Source organism: Terrapene carolina, unplaced genomic scaffold (genome assembly GCF_002925995.2).
Source record: "Terrapene carolina triunguis isolate 2854851 unplaced genomic scaffold, T_m_triunguis-2.0 Scaffold449, whole genome shotgun sequence".
In the NCBI taxonomy this organism is placed as follows: Eukaryota; Metazoa; Chordata; order Testudines; family Emydidae; genus Terrapene; species Terrapene triunguis.
In genome coordinates, this window is record NW_020664800.1 from 1,573,405 (window position 1) to 1,598,124 (window position 24,720).

General features: G+C 42.0%; 1 long non-coding RNA gene across 1 annotated transcript; it reads left to right on the forward strand.

The window, feature by feature from the left end:
- The first annotated feature begins 8,139 nt into the window (after positions 1-8,139).
- On the forward strand, positions 8,140-23,119 carry LOC113407861. Its single transcript, XR_003370129.1, has 2 exons — positions 8,140-8,306; positions 22,832-23,119. It is a non-coding gene; the product is annotated as an uncharacterized LOC113407861 (long non-coding RNA).
- Positions 23,120-24,720: the final 1,601 nt, after the last annotated feature.

Here is a 24,720-nt window from a genome sequence, read left to right on the forward strand (position 1 = left end):
GTTGGTCTCTTGAGGTTCCACCCAGCTCTCAGTGATTTCAGCTGAGCTCTCAGGGGGGGAACCTCGCTGCTAGTGCAGTCTGGGCCGTCTCTTCCACAGAAACACTGTCCCCACAGCAGGCCCAAGCACTTAGCCCTGATTATCAGAGATTTCAGCTCTAGTGGTCACTTAACAGAACAAAAGACTATCTATGGAGCCTAATCAGCTCTGTCTTTAAACAGTGCAGAGGGGCAGGTCAAATAGTACTTGTGACTCAGGCAGACCATCAAGCAAAACACCTGTCCCCACCCTCTCTCTTGATGCCCTCAATCAGCACAGGCTAAGTACAGTTCTACTGCCCTTTACTCATATAATAAAAACAACAACATTTCTTTACACCCCTCCCTCCCCCTGCATTCAAGTGATTCGTAACCCAACCCCAGCCAAAATCTATCACTTGGGCAACACAGCTCTATTTGCTGGATTCCTAGATAGATTAGGTGTGAATGTAAATACAATCTGGTCCTGAAGCCTTTCCCCCCAGCTCATCACTAGATGTCAGGGAGAGCTCATTTAGACTTTGCTTATAAATCATAATTTGAAATTATTAGGTTGGCCAACATCACTGAAATGAATGCACTGACATTGTCATAAAAAACAGCTGTATAAGGAAGCTAGTCTACGTTCATACTTTTCAAATCTATTATACTTTTTCAGATACATGTATTTTATGATACACTTTATATGCTTTTAAAGTGCGTATTAATGTTTGAATTTCAATTCAAATTTCCAAACAATCACTAAATTGGCAACACTGCATGTAACTAGTTCACAAAACTGGGGGGAGGGTGGTGTTGGGGAAATTCAGGGGGGGTAAACACCCCCATGGGGGGGTGTAGGGAAATACCTGTTCCAGAATGAAACTGTTTCTTTAATTATTGTATACAATGCTAGTCGGTGCACTGTAATTATGTATGTAGCTAATTAGGTATACAATCATCTCTCACCTTTTAGCATTAGCATGAGACTCACCTATTTGACCAGGCTTTTCATAAGTGTTAGATCACTTTCCCCTATCACTGTCAGTACAGGGGTATTGGAACAATTTGTATAGTGGGGGTGCTGAGAGCCATTGCACCAAACTGTAAACCCTGTATATGATGGAAACTACTTCAAGCCCGGGGGTGCGGCCGCACCCTTAGTACCAGCACTTGTGTCAATGTGCTCTGTATCTCTGTCCTGTTACAATCCTGGGCTTAACCTCACATGCTGAATAGTCCTGTTAACTTCTGTGGAACCATCCACAGTGTGTAAAGTTGAGCACATATGTAAGTCTTCAGTTTGGAGTGGAGTTAGAGATACTGGGTCTTCATACACAGGCATTGTTTTGCTAGAATCTGAATTGGGTACACTATGCACAGATACTATACTGATGGCTCCATATAAGTTCCTGTAATATAAATAATAGTACACTTTTCTGTTGTATATCTAAATATGTCCATATGTATGTCTAAATACATATGGAAACACTCAGGTAGGCTTATGATTGACCTAACAAGTTATTTGGTTTTTAATTGATTTTCTGTCTCCTCATGACTTCCAAAGTTAATGTTGTAAGGCATGTGGGAAAAAGAAGGCTTAGGGGGAAAATATATTTTCTCCCTTACACATTTGAGGCGTATATGCAGGGGTGACCAACCTGTGGCTCTGGAGCCACATGTGGCTCTTCAGAAGTTAATATGCAGCTCCTTGTATAGGCACCAACTCGGGGGCTTGAGCCTCAGGCGCCAACTTTCCAATGTGCCGGGGGGGGGGGGTGCTCACTGCTCAACCCCTGGCTCTGCCATAGGCCCTGCCCCACTCCACCCCTTCCCGCCTCTTCCCCTGAGCCTGCTGTTCCCTCGCTCCTCCCCCTTCCCCCCCAGAGCCTCCTGCACCCCACAAAACAGCTGATTGGGAGGTGTGGGGAGGGAGAGGGAGGCGCTGATCGGTGGGGCTGCCGGTGGGCAGGACGCGCTGGGAGCAGGGGGGTGATGGGGGCTGCTGACGTATTACTGTGGCTCTTTGGCAATGTACATTGGTAAATTCTGGCTCCTTCTCAGGCTCAGGTTGGCCACCTCTGAGGGCTGGTCTACACTATGGGGGCGGGGGGAATCGATCTAAGATATGCAACTTCGAAGTCGAAGTATCTTAGTTCGACTTACCTGGCCGTGGTGGAGTACGGGCGTCGATTCAGGAATCGATTTATCACGTCTAGACGAAATGCAATAAATCGATCCCCGAGTATATGGAATGCAGTTGCTCATTGTATGACAGGGAAGCATAAGATGGGCCAAATAAAGAGGCGAAGTATACAGGTCTTTAAAGTTAATTCGGTTTAACATAGGTGTGAATTTAAAGCCCTCTGTGGATGCTCTTATTCTGGAATAAAGCTGCCTTATTTTGAATCATCTTAATTCAATTTGGAAGTGGATTAAGCTAATTCAGAATAAGGGACTCTTATTCTGGAATAAAAGCATCTATAGAAGGAGCTAATCAGGAATGATTCCCTGTGTAGACAAGCCCTAAGTTAGAACCTTTGTTAGAACCAGGGTATGTCTCCACTGCAAAAAAAGAAAAAGGTGTGTTCTTAACTCAGGTCAAAACATAAATAGCAGTGAAGACTTGGCAGCTCTGGTTTGGGTTCCCAGCTCAAGTTCAACTTGCTCTGTCCCCTCTCCTAATTTTTTATCCAAGTCAGCTAACGTGGGTTAGCTCACCTGGGTTGAGATCATGCTGCTTTTGTTGTTAGCAGTTAAGACACCCCATATGTTGGTCTAACTTACCCTCTGAAGATCCTTCACCTTCTGTCCCCTCTGGGCGTAAGGGCTTGTCTAGACAAATAGTGCGCAGCAAGCTGAGGTGTAAATCTTCAGTGCCGTAGTGTGCTGTGCTAGCTGTCCGCATGGACCCTGCTCTCAAGCACTAAGCACCAAGTTCCTGGGTGTGCATTAACCTGCATTTGGTGAAAGCGCACTGGGAAACTTCTAGTGCGCAATAGCAAGGTTCACACTGCTAGGGTGCTGTAGATTTACATCTCAGCTTGCTGCACACTCACTGTTCATCTAGAAAATCCTTATATTACGCTGACTTAGACTTTCTTTTTCAATGTCTGTCTGATTGCCAGAAGCTGGGAGTGGACGACAGGATGGGTCTAGGGTGACCAGATGTCCTGATTTTATAGGGACAGTCCCTATATTTGGGGCTTTTTCTTATATAGGCTCCTATTACCCTCCAACCCCTGTCCTGATTTTTCACACTTGCTGTCTGCCTAGATGGGTCACTCAGTGGTTGCCTGTTCTGTTCATTCCCTCTGAATGATCTGACATTGGCCACTGTCAGAAGACAGGATGGGCTAGATGGATGATTGGTCTGACCCAGTATGGCCGTTCTTATGTTCTTCTCATGGAACAAATGTTTGGGGAGAATCCAGCCTAACTTTTACAAACTTGTTAATGATCTTGAGTTAATTGGCAATCAATTAATGAAGTAAAAACTGTAGTGTAGAAAAACCATTACACATTGGTGAAGTGGATGTAAGTAGGTCATAGGAGTCTCAGGCCAGGTCTAGACTGAAAACTTTTGCTGGTACACCTCTACCTCGATATAACGCTGTCCTCGGGAGCCAAAAAATCACGTTATATCGAACTTGCTTTAATCCACTGGAGTGCGCAACCCCGCCCCCCCGGAGCACTGCTTTACCGCGTTGTATCCGAATTCGTGTTATATTGGGTCGCGCTATATCGGGGTAGAGGTGTATAGCAATGTCTATAGGGTTTTGGGTTTGTGTTTTTTTTTCCTCCCAAAATTTCTGTATCAGCAAAAGCCCTTTTAAGGTTAGACTAAGCCTTGGGTATTTGAAGTGTTGTAATTTACCTCACTGCAAATTGTTGTATCACATCAAAATTTGGCCCAGTATAATGTGAAAATAAAATCTATAGCTGAGGCTGAAAAATGACTGGATATTTTAAATATCCTTATACTGGATTTACAAGGGATAGAGGAAAATAAAGCACTGCGAATAGGGGATGGAAGCTATTGAATCTGCAGAGAAAGGTTATCAATATTTGGGATGGGATAGCCGAGAGTCTGGACATATAAGTGAAGAACAATAATAAAGGTAGCCAGGGAATTCTGGGATCTTGTTGTAGGCCTTCAGGGCAGTTAGAGAAAGTAGATCCGGAAGTCTCAAGTAGATCTGGAAGTCTCTTTTCAGACAAACAAGGTGTGTGTGTGTGTGTGTGTGTGTGTGTGTGTACTGATAGATAGATAAAAGCTAGAGCTTTTATCATGGGAGATTTTAGTATCGCAGCTATTGACTGAGAACTTTGCAAAGACTAAGAGGGAAGGTTTTTTGAGGTAGAGCAGGTTTTTCCTGAAGCAGTTTGCTGAGCATCTTTTATTATCAAAAGCTGTTCTTGATAAAAAACTACAATATGAGCTAACAACATAAGTGTTGTCCTGGTAGCGGGGGTCATAAAACATTATTTTCAGGCATGGTTTGTAAAGTTTGCTCTAAAAAAATATTGTTGGTTCAAATTTAGATTCAGCCTGGGAGGAAATTTAAAAAAAAAAAATCCATATAGGCTTATTTTTTACTTAATGGTTATGTGTACGCACACTCCGGTATCTTAAAAAAATGAATTTGTTTTAAAAATAAATGTTTTAAAGTTCCTTCAAATACGTGTTTTAAAATTATTTGGGTCTAATATGTTAAGTTCTGTTTATAAAAAAAAAATCATTATTAATGGAAAGACTTTAATTTTTTAAATCACAAGTTTATTAAGCCTCCTCTTTCAAAGCTTTGAAACCAAAATCAACAGCATTCTATTAGTGCATGAGAAGCAGTAAGGGAAACTGAGGTAAAAACAAATGAAATTGATTAGCTTAGTTTCAGTGTCTTAACAATAATAAATGGTGAAAAGTAAACTAGGGCCTGAACCTACAGACATTAAACCTATGAAATCTCCTTTTGAAGTCAGAGCTTAAAGTTAAGTGCCTGCCTACAGGTTTGCAGGATTTTTTTTCCCTTTGAATTAGATTTAATAATCTAAGGCAGTGGTTCCCAAACTTTTTCCTGGTGTTGCCCCCTTTGGGTGGGGGAGGGAGTTGCAGACTGAGCCCCCCTGGCTGGGCTCAGCTCCCTGGTCCTGGCATTGCAACAGGGCCCCTGGCACACAGGGTTGTGTTGCATTGCTGCTCAGGTTTGGCCTGGCCCCCCCAGACTTGGGGGGAGGCTGAGCCAAATTTAGTGAGTGGCGCTGTGACCCCATGCACGCACCAGGAGCCAGGACACAATGCCCAGAGTGGGGATCTAAGCGCAGCCAGTCCTGCGGGACAGAAGCTGCTTCAGTGGGGACATATCCTGACTTTCTTGCATTTTCTTTCTTCCTCTCTTTTTTTCAACATCTCATGATCTCCTGGGGGTTGTGACCCCACAGTTTGGGAAACACTGATCTTAGGGGTGGATAATAGCGAAGTTACTTTTATTGATTATCATCTTAATGCCTCTTCAGTAGGTATTAGTTATTTGGCTTTTTTGAGTGGGGAATGAAACCCTATAGCAATAATTCCTTTAATCCAAAAGACACATTATGGTGATTTCTCATCTAAATATCATATGTTGTTTAGTGCCATGTGTGTGGACTACACAGCATGTTTGTTTTAAAGTGTGTGAACCTGCCTTGGTAGTTTATAGCTCAGAAACGAAAAAAGTCGCTTGTGTCTGAATATGAATCTGCAAACTGAAGCCTGATGCTTTTTAATCTATAGGTTGCAAATCATCCATTTTTTCTGTTTGTGACTTTCAGTTTTGGGGGTGTTTGGGGAAGTAGGAGAGTTGTATGATAGATTTTTTTTTTATCTTTGCATATAATTTTTGAAAATCTTATTGGGAGGCAATGTTGAATTTGCCTAGGCAGTGTAGGTCAGGTGGGTTGACAGTGAGTGGTGAAAGTTTAATCTGGCTGGTGCTGTTAGCCTGTGATCCCACACTCTTAGCAGGTGTCATTGATGCTGCTGAGAGACATTAACGTAGATTCTGCAGACTCACTTGATGAGATAATGAGCTACCTCCCCCAGATATGAGAGGTGGTGGGACTGGCCCCAGAGAATGAGATTGAACTGAACAGTCCTGCATTAGGAATCCTAGAAGCAACCTGGGAAGAAAGCTTGGGATGAACTTTGATCTGTTGTTAATAATTTCTTTGTTAAAAAGTGTAACCATGAGGAAGGTTTGTGTTTTGACTTTAAGTAATGTTTGGACTGTGTTTTAGAGCCAGTTAAGATAGGCACCTGCTCCCATTTTGTGGTGACAAAGCAGAACATTTTAACTTTGCTGGTTGTTTTTACATTTTTCTGATGTATGTACCATTAGTTTGCAAGATCTACTAAGTTCAGCTTTTTAATGATATTAATAATTGTAATTCTGTGCTCCTCACACTCTCATTGCAAAAATTGTGGTGTTCTTATATTTCAATAATCAGTTACAAAAGATTCATGTCCCAGTAATTATTTCAAATCACACACAATTTCTGTAGGTCGCCACATTCATAACCAAAGAAATTGTGTTCATAAGGTCAAAATATAGCCAAAGGACTTTGTTTCTGGGTCGAAATCAATTAATGAATGGTATGAATGTAATGATACAATTTGTACTACTAAAGGTAGACTTTCAGAAAGCCTGAAAGATGGTGTTACGTAAGTCTATTGGAACATATTTAGTGGACATAAAGAATGTTATCTTTCATAAAAGTCGGGGTGGGAGGGAGAATTACAAGAAAAAATAAGGCCCTGATCCTATAAACACTTATGCATATTCTTAAATTCTTAAAAAAATAATGCTATCTGTTATTAATTTATATATCTATTTTTGGGGGGAAATAGATTTACTGAAGAGGTATATGTTGGTTACCTTATTGGCTTTTGGTTACTGATAGAGTTTTGTAATAACAGTTGTATTGTGAATATTGGTTTGCATGAAGCTTGTGTTTTTCTCATTTTAGAGAAAATTCTGAGGCCTCCCCATTCCAGCATAAACAGTAAAATATTTGTGATTGTAATTCATTATGTAATATTCCAATTGTATAATGTGCAATGTTCCTGACTACAGCAAGTAGACATATGTCGAAATGGAACAGATTAACCTAATTAAATATATACGTAGAACTTTATGAATTTCAGCTCCTAGCATAAAAATGTGATTACCATCCATGAAGCCAGGAAGGAATTTTCCATTTGTATCTGACTTTCACTTCTATGTATCTTTTTGTCTTTGATACTTTAAATCATTTGTTGTCTTCCCTGGGCATTCGCTTAGATCCCAATCCTGCAAAGATTTATGCAAGTGCTTATCTTCAGACACGAGTAGGTCCATGTGAAGTCAGTGGAATTGCTCACAAGGCATACATTTAAGCATATACCTCCTCCTTTGCAGGAATGGCGTCTTACATGAAGACAATATTAATTTGAGTATAATATAATTTTAGAATGGTAATGCCAGTATAATATGTTTACTTTTTCCAAGCAAAAATATAGATTCCTTCTGTATATTTCACATTTGACTGACTGTCAAGTGTTAGGCTCCAGTTCTTTCCAAGACACACAATCCTTGCACTTTATAATATATTGCAAGAGGTGCATTAGTATTTTTAAAAAAAGGAAATTAGTAAACAATAATTGTAGGTAGACTCTATTGGTAGATGCTTTCATTTTTAAGTATTCTAACTTCTAGGATAATACATTTTACTTTCTGTTCTGCCAAAGTTTTCTGACCAACTTCAATGACTGGCCAGATTATGATTGTTTCTTTAAAATATGAACAATGATTTAGTCTGCTTTGCTTGTCAGAAGTTGAATCAATTTTATTTACATAATAATAAATGTTTACTTTTCAAGAACACCCACCAACTTACCAAAAATACTGAAAGGCACTTGTTCTTAGCAAGACCAACATAGCAAAACATATATGAAGTTCCTAGAGCAAGCCATTTTAGAGAGATCATGAACAGAATTTTTTTTCAAAAAGCAAATTTTTTTTTCTAGCCAAATTTTCAGGAAACCAAAACTTTAAAATTCTTTATCTGATTTTTAGCAAACTTCCGGAATAAAGATATCGTAGAAAGAGATGTGAAATGCAAGATTTTAGGAAGACTGTTTTCTGTGTTGAGAAGTTACGAGGCTGAAAATCGGTTTTACAGTGAAAAGGTAGCTTCTACCCCGTTAACCATGGAGCAACCTCTGCCACTACATAATAGATTAAACACCAGTGAAAACTCTGCATAAAGCAGGTGAAGTATTGCATCATGTAATTGTTTTCTACTTTTTAGGAATCTGTATTAATTTACCCTTCATTGACTTTCCCTCACACACTGCATCATGTTATAATTTACTGTCTTCTGTTTCAATGTCCTGCACAAACTCTGCTCCAGGCTTTATCTCAGACTCATAGATTTTAAGACTGGAAGGGACTCTGATGATCAACTAGTCTGACTGCACAGTGCAGGCCACAGAACCTCACCCACCCACTCCTGTAGTAGGCCCATAACTTCTGGCTGAGTTACTGAAGTTCTCAAATCTTGATTGGAAGACTTCAAGTTACAGAGAATCCACCATTTACTCTAGTTCAAACCAGCAAGAGACCTGTGCCCAGTGATCCAGGGGAAGGCTACCTTCCTCCCCCCCTTCCCCCCCCAAGGGTCTCTGCCAGTCTGACCTGAGGGAAAATTCTTTCCCCATTTCAAATATGGTGGTCAGTTAGATCCTGAGCACATGGGTGATATCCACCAGCCAGACACCTGGGAAAGAATTATCTGTAGTACCCCAGAGCCCTCCCCATCTAGTGTCCCATCTCTGGCGGCTGGAGATATTTGCTAATAGCAGTTGCAGATGGGCCATATGCCATTGTGGGCAACTTCATCATACGATCACCCCACTAAACCTATCAAGTTCAGTCTTGCAACAAGTCAGTTTTTGTGCCCCCACTGCTCCCCTTGCAAGGCTGTTCTAGAACTTTACTTCTCTGATGGGTAGAAACCATCATGTAATTTCAAGCCTAAACTTATTGATGGCCATATCTTGTCTCTTACTCTGCCCTGCCTATCACCTTGACTCTGTCAGCTTCAGGTTCAATTTGTTTCTTTCTCTCACCTTGTCTCTGTGGTGTTTTTACATACTGTCCCCATAGATGGAATAACCTTCTAATACAAGTTTGCCAAGCCATCACCCCTTTTGTGATCAAATTCCTAGTAAGGACTCATTTTTTCTATGAGGTCATTGAGTTATGAGTTAATAAGTAAATGAGATGAAAAAATAGCACTTCATGTTTTTTCCCTTCCCTGGGTGCCCTGTCTAATCTGGGTCTCTCTCATCTCTGCAGGACAGAGACTGTCTCTGTACTTGTATCCTGCGCAGCCCCAAATAACAAATAATAAGGCTATGTCTACACTTGCAGAGTTTTTGCGCTGTCAGTTTCAACGGTGATTGGGAACCAGTGAAAGAAAAGCGCTGGTTTGTGTTCTCACTTCTACAGGCGTCAGAGAGGGTTCACATTTGCAGCACTTCCATTGCCGATGAGAGCAGCGCACTGAGGGCAGCTATCCCACAGTGCAGCTCTCTCCATTTTGACGATAGGTCTTGTGGGAAGGGGGGTGGGTGATCACGGGGCATCCTGGGTCCCTGTACAGCCCCCTCTCCCCAAACACTGATCAGCTCCAGTAGCTCAGCATTGCTCCAAGCAGGGGATCCTTTGCTCCCTGGAGCAGGTATTGTCACCTGGCCAGATAAGTGAGCACTTGCCAAGAAAACAGGAAGGGGAGTTTCAAAGTTCCCGGGGATTTACAGGAGGAGGGGTGGGCGTCTGTTTACCTGGCGTCAGAGCAGCAGAGCTGCTGGCCAGAGTGGTCACCTAGGCACTGTGGGATATCCTGCAGAGGCCAAAAGCTCTGTAAACAGGAAGAACGCGTCTTCAGTTGCACATCACTGCAAAAGCATCACCGGTAAGAGCTGAAAGTGAAACTTCTGAGTTTCACTGCAAAAAGTAATTGGCAAGTATAGATGCTCCCATGCACGAAAAAGGGACTTTTCCCACTTTAAATGGCAAGTGTAGACATGCCCTAAGTCTGTCCCTTTGCTACAGCTGTGGGGAGATGAGGGAGCATTGCAGGGGCACTGATTCAGACAGGGCCTCCCAGCTCCGTTCCAGAATCCAGTGCCCCTTGTTTGGGAAGTACCCAGATGCCTCTGGACCTGTTGAGTCCTGGAAACTGTTGCTTATACCAGTGTTAGGGGCTGGTTAGCAAGCCAGGCAAATTGGAAATTCTCATTGATGAGAAGAAACATAATATAATTGGCACTACTGAAACCTGGTGGGTGATTGGTATGATTGGAATGTTAAAGTCACTGGTTATAACCTGTTTAGGAAGGATGGAATGGGTACAAGGCGGGTGTTTGCGTCTGGGGGGGAGGAGGGGTTGGGGGGGAGCTTTTCATTAAAGGCACTAGTATGTGTTGTAGAATTACTGATAGCTCAGAACCACAGGATCTTGAATGTATGTGGATGTATGTGTATGTGTATGTTAACATGCATGGCCTGGGCCAGGAGGGGAGGGTGTATTGTGTGGGGAGTAGTCCGTTACGACCACAGAATCAAACTAGAGAACAGGATGAGTTACTCATAAATAGGGCTGTCAAGCGATTAAAAAAAATTAATTGCGATTAATCACGCTGTTAAACAAAAATAGAATGCCATTTATTTAAATATTTTTGGATGTTTTCTACATTTTCAAATATATTGATTTCAATTACAACACAGAATACAAAGTGTACAGTGCTCACTTTATATTTATTTTTGATTACAGATATTTGCACTGTAAAAAACAAAATAAATTGTATTTTTCAATTCCCGCATTGCAAGTACTGTAGTGCAATCTCTTTATCATGAAAGTTGAATTTACAAATGTAGAATTATGTAAAAAAAACCCACCTACATTCAAAAATAAAACAATGTAAAACTTTAGAGCTTACAAGTCTACTCAGTCCTATTTCTTGTTCAGCGAATTGCAAAGACAAACAAGTTTGTTTACATTTGCGGGAGATAATGCTGCCCGCTTCTTGTTTGCAATGTCACCTGAAAGTGAGAACAGGTGTTCACATGGCATCCATCACAAGATATTTATGTGCCAAATGCCGTGAAGATTAATATGTCCCTTCATGCTTCAACCACCATTCCAGAGGACATGCGTCCATGCTGATGACCGGTTCTGCTCAGTAATGATCCAAAGCAGTGCGGACCGATGCAAGTTCATTTTCATCATCTGAGTAAGATGCCACCAGCAGAAGGTTGATTTTCTTTTTTGGTGGTTTGGTTCTGTAGCTTCCGCATCAGAGTGTTGCTCTTTTATGACTTCTGAAAGCATTCTCCACACCTCATCCCTCTCGGATTTTGGAAGGCACTTCAGATTCTTAAACCTTGGGTCAAATGCTGTAGCTATCTTTAGAAATCTCACATCTTTGCGTTTTGTCAAATCTGCAATGAAAGTGTTCTTAAAACAAACAAGATGTGCTGGGTCATCATCCGAGACTGCTATAACATGAAATATGTGGCAGAATGCAGGTAAAACAGAGCAGGCGACATACAATTCTCCCCCAAGGAGTTCAGTCATGAATTTAAGTAACACATTTTTTTTTTTAATGAGTGTCATCAGCATGGAAGCATGTCCTCTGGAATGGTGGCTGAAGCATGAAGGGGCATACGAATGTTTAGCATATCTTGCATGTAAATACCTTGCAATGCCAGCTACAAAAGTGCCATGCGAACACCTGTTCTCTCTTTCAGGTGACATTGTAAATAAGAAGCGGGTAGCATTATGTCCCATAAATGGGAACAAACTTTTGTCTTCGCGATTGGCTGAAGAAGAAGTAGGACTGAATGGACTTGTAGGCTCTAAAGTTTTACATTGTTTTATTTTTGAGTGCAGTTATGTAACAAAAAAAATACATTTGTAAGTTGCACTTTCACGATAAAGAGATTGTACTACAGTACTTGTATGAGGTGAATTGAAAAATACTATTTCTTTTATCATTTTTACAGTGCAAATATTTGCAATAAAAATAATATAAAGTTAGCACTGTACACTTTGTATTCTGTGTTGTAATTGAAATCAATATTGAATAAGTAGAAAAACATCCAAAATATTTAATAAATTTCAATTGGTATTCTATTGCTTAACAGTGCGATTTAAAGCTGCGATTAATCGCAATTAATTTTTTTAATAACGATTAATGTTTTTGAGTTAATCGCATGAGTTAACTGCGATTAATCGACAGCCCTACTCATAAAGCAACTATTTAATGTGTAAGGGGAAAAATTGTGTTGTGGGGGCTTTAATTTGGGTTACATATGCCTGTGGTCACATACAGCCAGTAGTGAAACATCATTTGAATTTTTAAAAATTCTAGATGATGGTTTTCTAACACAAAAGGTTTTGGAGCCAACATGGAAGTAACTATATTTTGGACCTCATTATGACAGATTAATGTTAATTAATCACTGGATTGGAAGTTGGTGGTTGCTTAGGGTCCAGGGAATTACATTAAATATGGGCAAACAGAGGACAGTCCCAACCAGTAATATATATTCTTGCTGCTTCAAAAATTCTGATTTTCCAAAGTGAGGAAAATGATGAGTGAAATTGACTGGGAGGAAAAATGTAGACAGAAAAATGTGAATAAAAATTGGGAATTCCTTAAAAAGAGTTTATTAGGAGTCCAAAGAGCCACAATAGCACAATCAAGAAAGAAGACAACTTTGGCTGAAAGCCAGCAGTGGTTCAGTGGCACAGTGTGGGCAGCAATTAGAAATAAAAAAGCAATATACAACACCTGGTGTGAAGGAGAGTTCTATCCTTTTACGGGACAGGCTGGAGCTTACAGCTGGGACAGCCTGGGATTTAATCAAGGAGGTCCCGCCTGGCCCGAGGGTTGGGAAGAGGAAGCTGAGCAAGAGAGAGGACAGTAAAAGCTGTGCACGCTGCTGTGGGTGGTGGTGGTGGTCCTTTTCTCTCAAGTTCTAGGAGACTGGCCTAACTAGACACTTTGTTTGTGAACCTTAAGTTTGGGAGCCTAAGGTGAGGATCTGATGAACTGTGAATTGTAATTGCTCCTGTTCTGACCGTATTAAAAGGGAACATTCAGTGTGTGTTGGCTTTTCCTTGCCCTGGGCTGTTGAAGGGACCGATACTTTCCCCCAACTGGGACAGCAAAGTTGGGGGCACACCCACAGGACCACACTTGTCTGCAAGAGAGTGTGCAGGGACTGCCCACACCTTTACACATGGGGAAAAGGGGACGTGGTAGCAATTAATAAAAGTTAGAAATGATGAAGAATAGAAAATGGATAAAAGAAGCTAGCGACATCAGGGAAAAATCCATGGATGGCAAGGCTAAGGACAATACAAAGGAGGTTTTTTAAATATGTTAGGAACAAAAGAAATCCTAGCAATGTAGACCCATTATTAGATACAGTTGGGAAAATTGTTAATGATGCAGAAAAGGGAGAAGTGTTCAATACGTATTTCTGTTCTGTGTTTGGAAAGAAGAAGGAGGATGTATTTGTATCACATGAGGATGAACTGCTTTCTAGTCCATTAGTAATTAATGAGGATGTTAAACAGCATCTCCTAGAGAGACATCTTTTTAAACCAGCATGCACAGATAAATTGCACCCAAGAGTTCTAAAAGATTTGTGTGAGGTGATCAGAGGCCACTGATGTTAATTTTGAATAAAACGTGGAATACTGGTGAAATTCCAGAAGACTGGAAGAGTGCTAATGTAATTCTAATATTCAAAAAGGGCAGGTGGGGTGATCTGGGTATGTATAGATCCATGTAGCCTGACATCCATCCCAGGGAAAATCATGGAAAAGCAGATACTAGATTCAGTTAATAAAGAATTAAAGGATATCATTAATGCTAGTCAACATTGTTTTCTGGAAAATGGATCTCGTCAAACAAACCTGATTTCATTCTTTGAGATTACACATTTGTTAGATAAAGGTAACTGTGGTAATATACATAGACTTTTGTAAAATGTTTGACTAAGTACCTCACAACACTATATAAAAAGTCAGAATTATACAGTATAAATAAAGCACATGTTAAATGGATTAAGAACTTGCTAACTGACAAACCTCTAAAAGTAGTTGATAACCATCATCGAATGGGGGTGTTTCTAGTGTAGGTTCCAGAGGGATTAACACTTCAATATTTTCATCAGTGATCTGGAAGTAAATATAAAATCACAGCTGATAAAATTTGCAGATGATACAGAGATTGGTGGAATGATAAATAATGAGAACAGGGCAATCCTACAGTACGATCTGCATCACTTGGTAAGCTAAGTCAATTGAAACAAGGTGTGTTTTAATACAACTAAATACGAAGTGACACATCTAGGAACAAGAAATGCAGGCCGTATTGGGTTGTGTCCTGGAAAGCAGTGACGTTGGGAAGGATTGTTCGAAGTCATGGCGGACAGGTGATTCAAAATGAGTTCCCAGTGCAATCTGTCAAAAAGGGCTGATGTGATCTTTGGATGTAAACTGAGGAGTAGTGAGTAGCAGTAGGGAGATGCTTTTAACTCTGTCAATGGCTGATAGTGGAATATGCATCCTCCTTTTAAAGGGGTTTTGAAAAATTGGAGAGGGTTCAGAAAGGAGCCATGAAAATGATAAGAGGACTGGCGAAAATACCTTCCTATGAGAGACTCAAAGAGCGCAGTCAAAAAGAAGATTAAGAGTAGGGTTGCCAACTTTCTAATGGCACAAAACTGAACACTCTCTGCCCCGCCCCTTCCCTGAGGCCCTGCCCCCCACTTGCTCCATCCCCCCTCCCTCCGTCGCTCGCTCTCCCCCACTCTCACTCACTTTCACCTGACTGGGGCAGGGAGTTGGGGTGTGTGTGGGGGCTCCGGTTGGGGGCATGGGTTCTGGGGTGGGGCCGGGGATGAGGGGTTTGGGGTGCAGGAGGGGGCTAAGGGCTGCGGCAGAGATGCTGGGGGTGTGTGGGCTCTGGGAGCGAGTTTGGGTGCAGGAGGGGACTCTGGGCTGGGGCAGGGGGTTGGGGTGTGGGGGGAGGGGGTTTGGGGTTCACAGTCCCAGCGGCTCTTACCGCAGCTCCCAGGAAGTGGCTGCCAGGTCCTTGTGGCCCCTAGCGCATGGGTGGCCAGGGAGGCTCCGCGTGCTGCTCTTGTGTCTGCAGGTGCCCCCACCGCAGCTCCCATTGGTTGTGGTTCCCAGCCAATGAGAACTGTGGAGCTGACATTCGGGGCTGGGGCAGCGTGCAGAGCCTCCCTGGTCGCCCATGCACCTAGGGGCTGCAAGGACCTGGCGTCTGCTTCTGGGAGCTGCTGCTGCGCAGAGCTAGGGCAGGCAGGGAGCCTGCCTTAGCCCCGGGCCCCTGCTGCGCCGCAGATTGGATTTTTAATGGTCTTACTGCGGGAGGATTTGCAGTTCCAGGATTGGACTCCTGAGTCATCTCAGGACCTATATGTAATTCCGTGACAGAGATCATCCTCGAATCGAAGGATCGCCAATCAATTATCAGTGGCCCGTTCGGCGGTGCTGACCAGAGCCGCCAGGGTCCTTCTTCGACCACGTGTTCCGGTCGAAAACCTGACGCCTGGCAACCCAAATTAAGAGGTGACTTGATTACAGTATATCAGAATCTTCACAGGGAGAAAATCCTGGGTACCAAAGGGCTCTTTAATCTACCTGAGAAAGGCAAAACAAGAACCAGCGGCTGGAAGTTAAAGCCGGACAAATTCAAATGAGAACTAAGGCACAGATGTTTTACAGTGAGGGTGATTAACCATTGGAGCAAACTACCATCTCTTGATGTCTTCAGATCAAGACTGGATGGTTTATTGCAAGATGTGCTTTAGCTAAGCACAATTTATGCTTTAGTCAAACCCAAGTTATTTGGCGTAATACCGGAGTAACTGGTGACATTCTATGGTCTGCGTTATACAGGCGGCCAGACTAGATGATCTAATGCTCCCTTCCGGCCTCAAACTCTATGAATCTATGTGATAGGTGCCCCAGAGTCTTGTAATGTACTGGAACAGCCTGGCAGTTGCACAGGGTCTGTGTGTGGCTGCACCGAAATGCCTCTAACAATCCATGTTGCTGTAGGAACATGTTAAACCATTGTACGTGTAGCCACAGACGCGTTTCATTAAACCAGAGTCCCAACAACAGTTTCTTCCCTCATTGTAGATGTAACTAATGAAATTCAAATTTGCCTCCTCTAACAATTCGAACGTGTCACTACCTTTTTATTGTGGAAAACAGTCGTGATGAAAGTAGAAGTTAGGGAACGCCTAGGACTCAGTTATTAATAACCAGCGTAGTATTCCTAATGCAACAGTGATGCTACTAAGTACTGGGCAAAAGTGTGTGGAAAGCAAGATGTAAGAAAATGGACTCTCGTGGAATCCCTAATACCTTATAATAAGCTCCATTAGGATTCCCAGGTGCTTGGGAACAGGGCTCCAAAAATATGGGAGGTATTTACAAACCATGGACGAGATTACAGAATAAATTCCCCTGGTTAAGTCTGAAACTAGGAAAAAGGCAACAACTAAGATGAGGTGGTTAAGTGGTGATGTAAACAGCATTAGGAGCAGTAAGCAGCAGGCTTTTAAAAGTATAAACAGTCTGGTAAAGAGGAGGCTAGAAAGATCTGTTAAAATAAGCAGAAGGCAGTTAAAAGGATAATGAGAGAAGCAAAAAGAAACAGGGAAGATCTAATTGCTAAGAATATTTTGACTTCAAAAGGGGACTTCAGATATATTCAGAGCAGACAGACGGTAGCAGGGGAAGCTTGTCCACTGATGATGGTGATAGGAGTAGGAAGCAGGAGATTTGGAAAAAGTGTATTTGTTAAACAGTTATTTTGTGTCCCTGGATAGAGGACTGTCAGGTACCTAGAAGAGGAGTCCAGCATCCTGGTGTGGTAGGGGAGGAGTTCCTTGTTCCAGTGAGTGATTAAAAAAATTGGACACTCAAGCACACGTGACAAAATTTTCAACTGAGTCACGCTGGCAACTTGCCAAGAAGCTTAAGGCCCAGAGTTTGTGCATAAAAAGACCAAATTGAAGCACCCTCATCTTTAATATGGACTTGAGGCTGTCAAGGCAGAGTAGTATTTCAGGATGAACTTCTTATCATACAGTACTACCTTCTTTTTGACCCAAGCCCCAGCACCTGTTGGATAATTTTTGGCACCATTGGATCAGCACAGATCCCTCAGGTTCTGTGATAATCAGATAGTCATCTCAAAAATCCAGTTCCTTTTTTTGTGTTGTACCATCCAGCAGGTAGAAGGCAAATGCTTCAAAATCCTCCAATTCCATGTGGATCTTGGGAGGGACACAAAGCAAAACACGTAATGCCACAATCTAAACTCAGGGCTGGCTCACCCAGAACAGTATCCTGGGTGAAGAAGTCTGCAAAACAGCTACATAATCAATCCATATACTCTTTAGATTCTGTAGACTAGACCTAGAAGCTTTGGTCAGTGCTGCCATCTTCAGAAAGATTCTCCCTGCAGTAGTACCTCAGTGTATAAGCACCAAGTGTTATAAACTCATCTCTGTATGTAGTTACAGGCTATATCCCACCCTCGTGTCACACTGGTGATTAAAATCCATTGTAACAAATCTATGGGCCTTAATACACTGGAAAAATAAACAAACATTCCAGCTGGATGGTGCAACAGTAGTAGGGTCCAGGGATCCCTTTCAGTCCTCCCTGTTTTTTAATTTGATTTTGGTGATAGGATTGGCCCCTTCATAATAAGAATTTATGCTCTAATTCAGATTAATCCAGTGTGTTTTTTCATTAGTTACGTTATCAATGTCAGCATAACATTTTACTTGGCTGTGGAAGTTGTCTCAGCTGGCAAGCTCTTTGAGGGAGTAGCATTCTCCTATTGCCAGTGACTGACCAGACGGCTTCTGTCCCCAGAGCTGCAAAAGGCTGAAAACCCATTTTGTTGTAATTCAGACCTTTGTACCTGAAGAAAAGAAATGTTCCTAATTTCTGCTATTTGCCCTGTCCAAGTAATAAACTATATTTAAGGAAATTTAAGTGGGAAGTTGAATAGTGTTACAGTTAAATACGGTATGCAACTGTGCCTCTAAATTGCTGGGGTGTTGTGGTTGCACAGGTGTGTTTCACCCGGGCTAGTAGGCATAGTTTTCAGGCTATTAGATGGCAAATAAATGTTTCAAATCTTGCCCTTGGGGATGAACTTTGCCTTGTCAGGGAGATGACTGGTTCTACCATTTGTAGATTCTGAAGAATTGTTGTAATATTTAGAGAGGCAAACCATAGAATGTTTCAAATAATTTTCAGTGTTTTTTAAAATAAGGGCTGACGAATCATTCTGTTTGAAGGATGAATCCACCTGTGCACTGGTTTTGATTTTGCACTGTACAAAAGTATACTTTTATAGTAACAAGATTCTTACGCTGAGTAAAGTTGGTGGTGGGGTAGGAAGTTTGGAGTAAAGTGTTACAGGACACAACTTATCATATGAAATGCAAATGGTAGATTAAATATTTGGCCTGTTAGCAGATAGATAGATAGATATAGATATATAGATATAGATATAGATAGATAGATATAGATATATATAGGTAAATGCATGGGGTTCTTTCAAGGTATTATTTCTGAAGTAGGGAAATGTCCGGAATATCGCTTACTTAAATTTCCAAATAGGATTTGATAAGTTTCACATTGAAGGTTATTAGCCTGGATAAGAAGTAATGGTATTATGGGTAAAAGAGCTCCTTATATAGAGAAGGAGCTTAGATGAAGTTTGGCAAGTGTCACCACGTCTGCACTGAATGTTGTATTATGTGCCTACACTGTTTTACTATCAAATAGTTTTTTTGCCCATTGTTTTAATTGTTTTCACCTGCATTCAGTGCTAAAGAGAGTGAGGCCAGGGTATAGTTTGGGTTTGGGCTGAGAGTGGGATGAGGTGAGTATCAGAAACACCTAGGACATACCTGGTCTTTTCTTCTTTCTCAAATTTGATTTCCTTCAGTTCTTACGTTACTTTGCATCACAGTTTTCTTGGTCAAAGGAAATAGTAGCAAGCTGTTCCAGTTCAAGAAAAAATGGTGGCAGGGAAGAAAAGGTTGAGGCTTTTCTTCCTGTTTATGTTCTTTTGCCATGTTCATGACTGTGGTATCTAAGTCCCTTTCCCCTTAGGTGCTGCAGTGGGGAGTGTCTCTCAGGAGTATCTGCTTCTGTCGCTTTCCCCCATCAGTTCTCATTGGTGAGTTTGCTCCCTTGAGTTCCCATTTCTCTTGAGGACCACACTCATGAATGGCTTTGATAACTGGATTATTTGATAAATTTATCTGCTTTCACTGTAGCTTTTCTAAGTGCCTCTGTTTTTTTCTGAAATGCTGTTTTTTAACCTTTTAAAACTCCCAGAGACAGACAAATATCCCTGTACCTCCTACAGTAAGTAACAGAAGATTAAGAGTATTTTCCGCACTTTTTTTTAATTCCAACTGTGGGAAGCGTATTACTTGCATAGACCTTTCCTACACAAGTGCTAATAGCTGTAAGAAAATAAGGAGGCACAAGGCAGCCCATTTCAGAGTAATATAATATAATATAATATAGAGAGATATACCTATTTCATAGAACTGGAAGGGACCTTGAAAGGTCATCAAGTCCAGTCCCCTGCCTTTACTAGCAGGACCAATTTTTTTGCCCCAGAGCCCTAAATGGCCCACTCAAGGATTGAACTCACAACCCTGGGTTTAGCGGGCCAATGCTCAAACCACTGAACTATGTTTCTTTAAAGGGACAGTACATTGAATACATTTGTGTAAGTGTGAGTGCAAAGCACTGAAATACAGAGTATTAAATGGGACAGTTACGCAATGCACTGACCAGGAAAAGGATTTAGAAAGTTGTGGAAAAAATTCTTGAAGCCATCAGCCCAGAGTCTGACTGCAGAAAACAAAGTGAGATAACTAGAGTGAATCAGCAGAGGGATGGCATCCTAATGAGAAGCAGTGATATGGTTACTGCATCAGCCTGTGGTTATGCTAGAGCTGGAATAAATACTGTGTTTCCAATCAGAACACAGCTCTAAAAAGAAAGAGAATACACGTTGCTTGAAAAGGTGCCCATAGCAAGGTAACCATGATGATTCTCAGAATGTGTTTGTAGGACGTACGATTGGATTTTGTTAGCTTGCTGGGGCAGAAGAAAAGACCTTGTAGTTGATGTTTAGATACCATAATTCTAGGGGCCTTAGAAATACTCAAGATTGAGACACCCATGTTCTGTCTGACACATTAAGCCTAAATTACATGGCAGAGACAGACTCCAGAATCACACAGGATGGCCACTCCAAGCCAGCTTCCCTCGATGCTTCTACCCAGTCCAATTAGTATAGTGCTCCTTGTGTAATGTATTTTGATATCGTGGCGGGCATCTTCTTTCTCCCCATTTTTTGGGTAGTGATAACTTTAAATTTGGCAGTGGAGGTGGTTTTGAATTCCTTGTCCTCTATCTCAGCAATTTTTGACTGCAGCTATCTGCTCCACTGTCCCCCACCCCAGTGTTGGTCTCCATAGCCATCAATCAGATAAGCACATAAGCTTGATACTTTTGCGAAATGGATCAGTCAGTAAGAAATTAATCACACATTGCTGTGAATGAAGTGGATATGGGGAAGGATTGGTTGTGAAATATGAAATGAGAAACTTTCTTTTCCCTTCTCAGCGCAGAGATGAAATCCAAATACATGTTTGTGTTTGGAAGGTGAATATTGCTAATTCTAGCATCACTTTTATAAGGGTTTTTGGTAAGTTTTAAACTGGATCGATGGCAGAATAGTACTGAATTTTGTTTTCTCTTGTATCTTTCACCTTCAGTTATTCCAAAGCACTTAACACAGCTGGGAGTTACTGGTACACACTAACACATGGCAGCCATTCTGTGCTCTGCGAGAGCGTATTACACAGCCTTTTCTATTGCGAGCAGAAATAGTGGCCAGGAAGCTGGGTTTTTCACCCAACCTCTTTTCATAGAGTGCTGTTGCTGCAGGCCAGGCTCAGACAAGGACAGGGCAGATGTGACTGCAGATGTACCTGACTGTTCTAGAGTGAAAGTGAGCTTTCTGGGAAGAAATGGCAGAGTTTGCATGCTGGCTGTGCAGGAGTCAGCTTTTCATTCTTATTGCATTGACACAAAAAACTAACAACAAATCCTGGGAAATGCGTTGGATATTTTGACCTGTGAGGCCATCATTACTGTTGATGGGCGATACACCTCTACCCTGATATAACGCGACCTGATATGACATGAATTCGGATAGAACGCGGTAAAGCAGTGCTCCGGGGGACAGGGCTGCGCACTCCGGCGGCTCAAAGCAAATTCGCTATAACGCGGTTTCACCTATAACGCGGTAAGATTTTTTGGCTCCCGAGGACAGCGTTACATCGGGGTAGAGGTGTAACTGAGAAATCAGTTTTCAAAATTAGAAGGTTAAGTCTGGGGTCTTGGCTGTGTATGAACTCCAAGTGCTCCTTTCCCTAGTTCTACAGACTCCTGTGGAATGTACATTTGCATTTACTCTGTGAACGTAAAGCCAGAGATGTGCGATGAATGAACGAGTGCCTTCTCACGAGTTTGGGAATACAGCCAGACTGGGACAAGGCCGTATCTTGTCAGAGCTCTCTCTTGAAGGTTCTTAGGTAGCCACCTTACCAAAGTATCAGAGGACCTCTCAGTCTTTTAAAGTGTTTGTCCTTACTGCATTCGTGGGAGGCCAGGCAGGGATATTATCCCCATTGGGCAGATGGGGAGCTGAGGCCCAGGAGGCTAAGTGACTTGCCCAACGTTACCCAGGGAGTCTGTTGCAGAGGAGGGAATTGAATCCGGCTCTGTCAAATCCCAGGCTAGGGCAACAACAAAGAAACAGCATTGCACCATCCTTCCGCTATATGAGAGAAGCGTAGGCAGTTCTTTCAGATGGAAGAAACACTTCTATTTTTACAGTTCACATCTCTGTAGTTGTCACTTGTGACAATACAGGTGAACCGAGGCCTGTTATGGAGCCTGAGCAATGTTTCAGTCTTGAAAACCATGCCAGTGAAATGAAAATAAGGAAGCAGCACTATGCTGTAGTGCATATTTTCCCATCAGTTACAGAACAGAGCAGCAGTCATGCTGGAGGAAGATGCTGGGATGGGTCCTATGCTGTCTGGATGGGAGAGGGATTGGGGATGCCTGGGTTAAGAGTCAGGGAAAGAGATGCACAGAAACAAGAGGATAATTGGGAGGAGATCTAGAGACGAGAGAGAAGTGAGTTGTTTATCTTAGGACTTGTCTGCACGGGGAAGCTATGTGAAATAAGCTAGAGTGTGAATTTAAAGCACAGTAGCTATTCCACAGCTGCTCCCCAGGTGGACACTGATTCTGCACTAAGACTACCTTTGTGTGGGTTAGCTTAATCCACTTGTGGACTAACCTGAAGTGCACAAAAACACTCTTAGTGTGGAATAAGAGTGTTCCCACTGGGATCTATTCTGGGTTATTTCTGTGTGTAGACAAGCACTTAATGGGGAAAGCACAGTTAGGATTTTCAGATATCAGTCCTTTCAATGGGGCTAGTTAGTTTAATTGGCAGTCACCAGGAAATAAAACCTCATCCCTAAAATGTTCGTATCTTACCTCCCCCCAACATAAAGACTGGAATTTTGTTTTTCTTCCCACATCAGACGACAAAAATGAAATTAAGCCCTGCTGCAAGAAGAGTGAACGAGGTGACCCCACTACATCTCTTCCAACCCAAATGATTCTGTGATCAGGTAATAGAGGCGACTTAGTAGAACATCACCTGCAACTCCAGAGACCTGGGTTCAGTTTCCTGCTCTGCAACAGACTTCCTGGATGTCCCTGGCCAAGTCTCTCTGTACCTCCATTCCCTGATTGTAAAGTGGATGTAATAGCACTGCCTTACTGGTATAGTGAGGATAAATAAAGATGATGCTGAGATACTACAGTAACAGGGCCATATAAGTACCTTACATTTGTTTTATCTATCTAGTCTGACTCACTCGCAGTGTATTCATGTGAAAATTAAGCATGAGCCTGTATTTCAAAGACTTATTTTGACATCTTGAGAGTTTCGTTCCTTTCCTGGAGGACTTGATAGGATGTTGATGGCTTCAAAGTGAAATGCTAATCTTAAATATAAAAAAATAAATAAATAATCCTGTTTCTTAGCATTTCCAGAGATAAATGTATTTCTTTTTTTAAACAGCCTCTCTCCCTCTAGGGCCCCACTGAAGGATTGTTGGATTCTTTAAAACCAGAATAATATTGTTTTCAAAAATTCTCTAACTCAGTGAATTTTCAGTAATTGAATGAGCTATTTGCAGCAACTCAGAGTTTGATCAACTCTGATCAAAGCAGGTACAGAGCTAACCTATACGCAGTATCTTATGTGATCCTCTGTAGTTAATGTGATATGCGTTAAATTGCAGCATACTTATCAACTACATTATTTATTATAAAAAAGTTTTATTCGTTAATGTTAACCTCCTATGAACAGCTGACATGGCCTCCGGAGGTTCTCTTGCCATACTGTCGGCTGTGCCCTTGTGTCTCTTGGCGCTGTTCAGGAGGACTGTGGCTTTGCATTGAGTGCCAGGCTGATTTTTTGGACTTGACTACTGTAGTTTGAACAGTGTAAAAAAGTGGCGTCAAACTCCCGGATCCAGCCCATTGACCATTAGCTTGATGTATGTTTGCGGCCCCATGGTTTGTTCAGATTCCAAAGAAAGAGATTGATTTAAAAATAAAAACCACATTTTTAGCTCTCTTGTTTGCAACGAATGCGTTCCAAATCTGACTTGAGTTTAAACTGATGCAGTGTTGTCTCCCTGAGTCTGCAGGCAGCCTGAATGAATGACTCTAAGAGATGTGAGCTCCCTGAACTCTCAGTCTCATTGGGGTGTTAACTCTGCAGCCTAATGATGGCTCTTTAAATGTTGGAAGTTGAAAATGCTGATGATTTGAGTGGGATTGGGACGTGGAAGGGGCAATTGAAGATTGCTGCAAGAAATGAAAAGCAGAGGGAGAAACAAGGTTGGTAAAAAGAGAGAAACAAAGGGCAGAAATAGTTGAGGTCCTGAAGGGAAACGTGTTCTCCTACTGTTGTTGGAGATGACAACAAGATGCTTGTACAGATTGGTGGGACTTGAATCCGGGCCTGCAGGTTACCAGGCAATCAACATGCCCACATCGCCACCTGGTGTCAGCTGTAATCTGGCCACTCCCTACAACTCACAGTCCACAGAAGTTGATTACCACAGGAAGTTCCCCATCGAGTGAGCTGACTGACATTGGTTTTAGTAGTCCCTTATGGACTCCTTGACCCTAGTAAGCCCATGGGGTGTCCCCGGAAGTGTACAGAGAATAATGCGGATCTCTAGTAAAATGCCATGACCACCTTACTACTTTATTTCTGAACTCCTGATACTGACCTCGGCTCTGACTTGGGTTCTGACTCCCAATCAACCCCTAGAACTCCACACGCCCCCCGATACCTGGTATTGACCTTTGGCCTGATTCCTGACTTTGTCTCTAGCTTTGACCCTTGGCT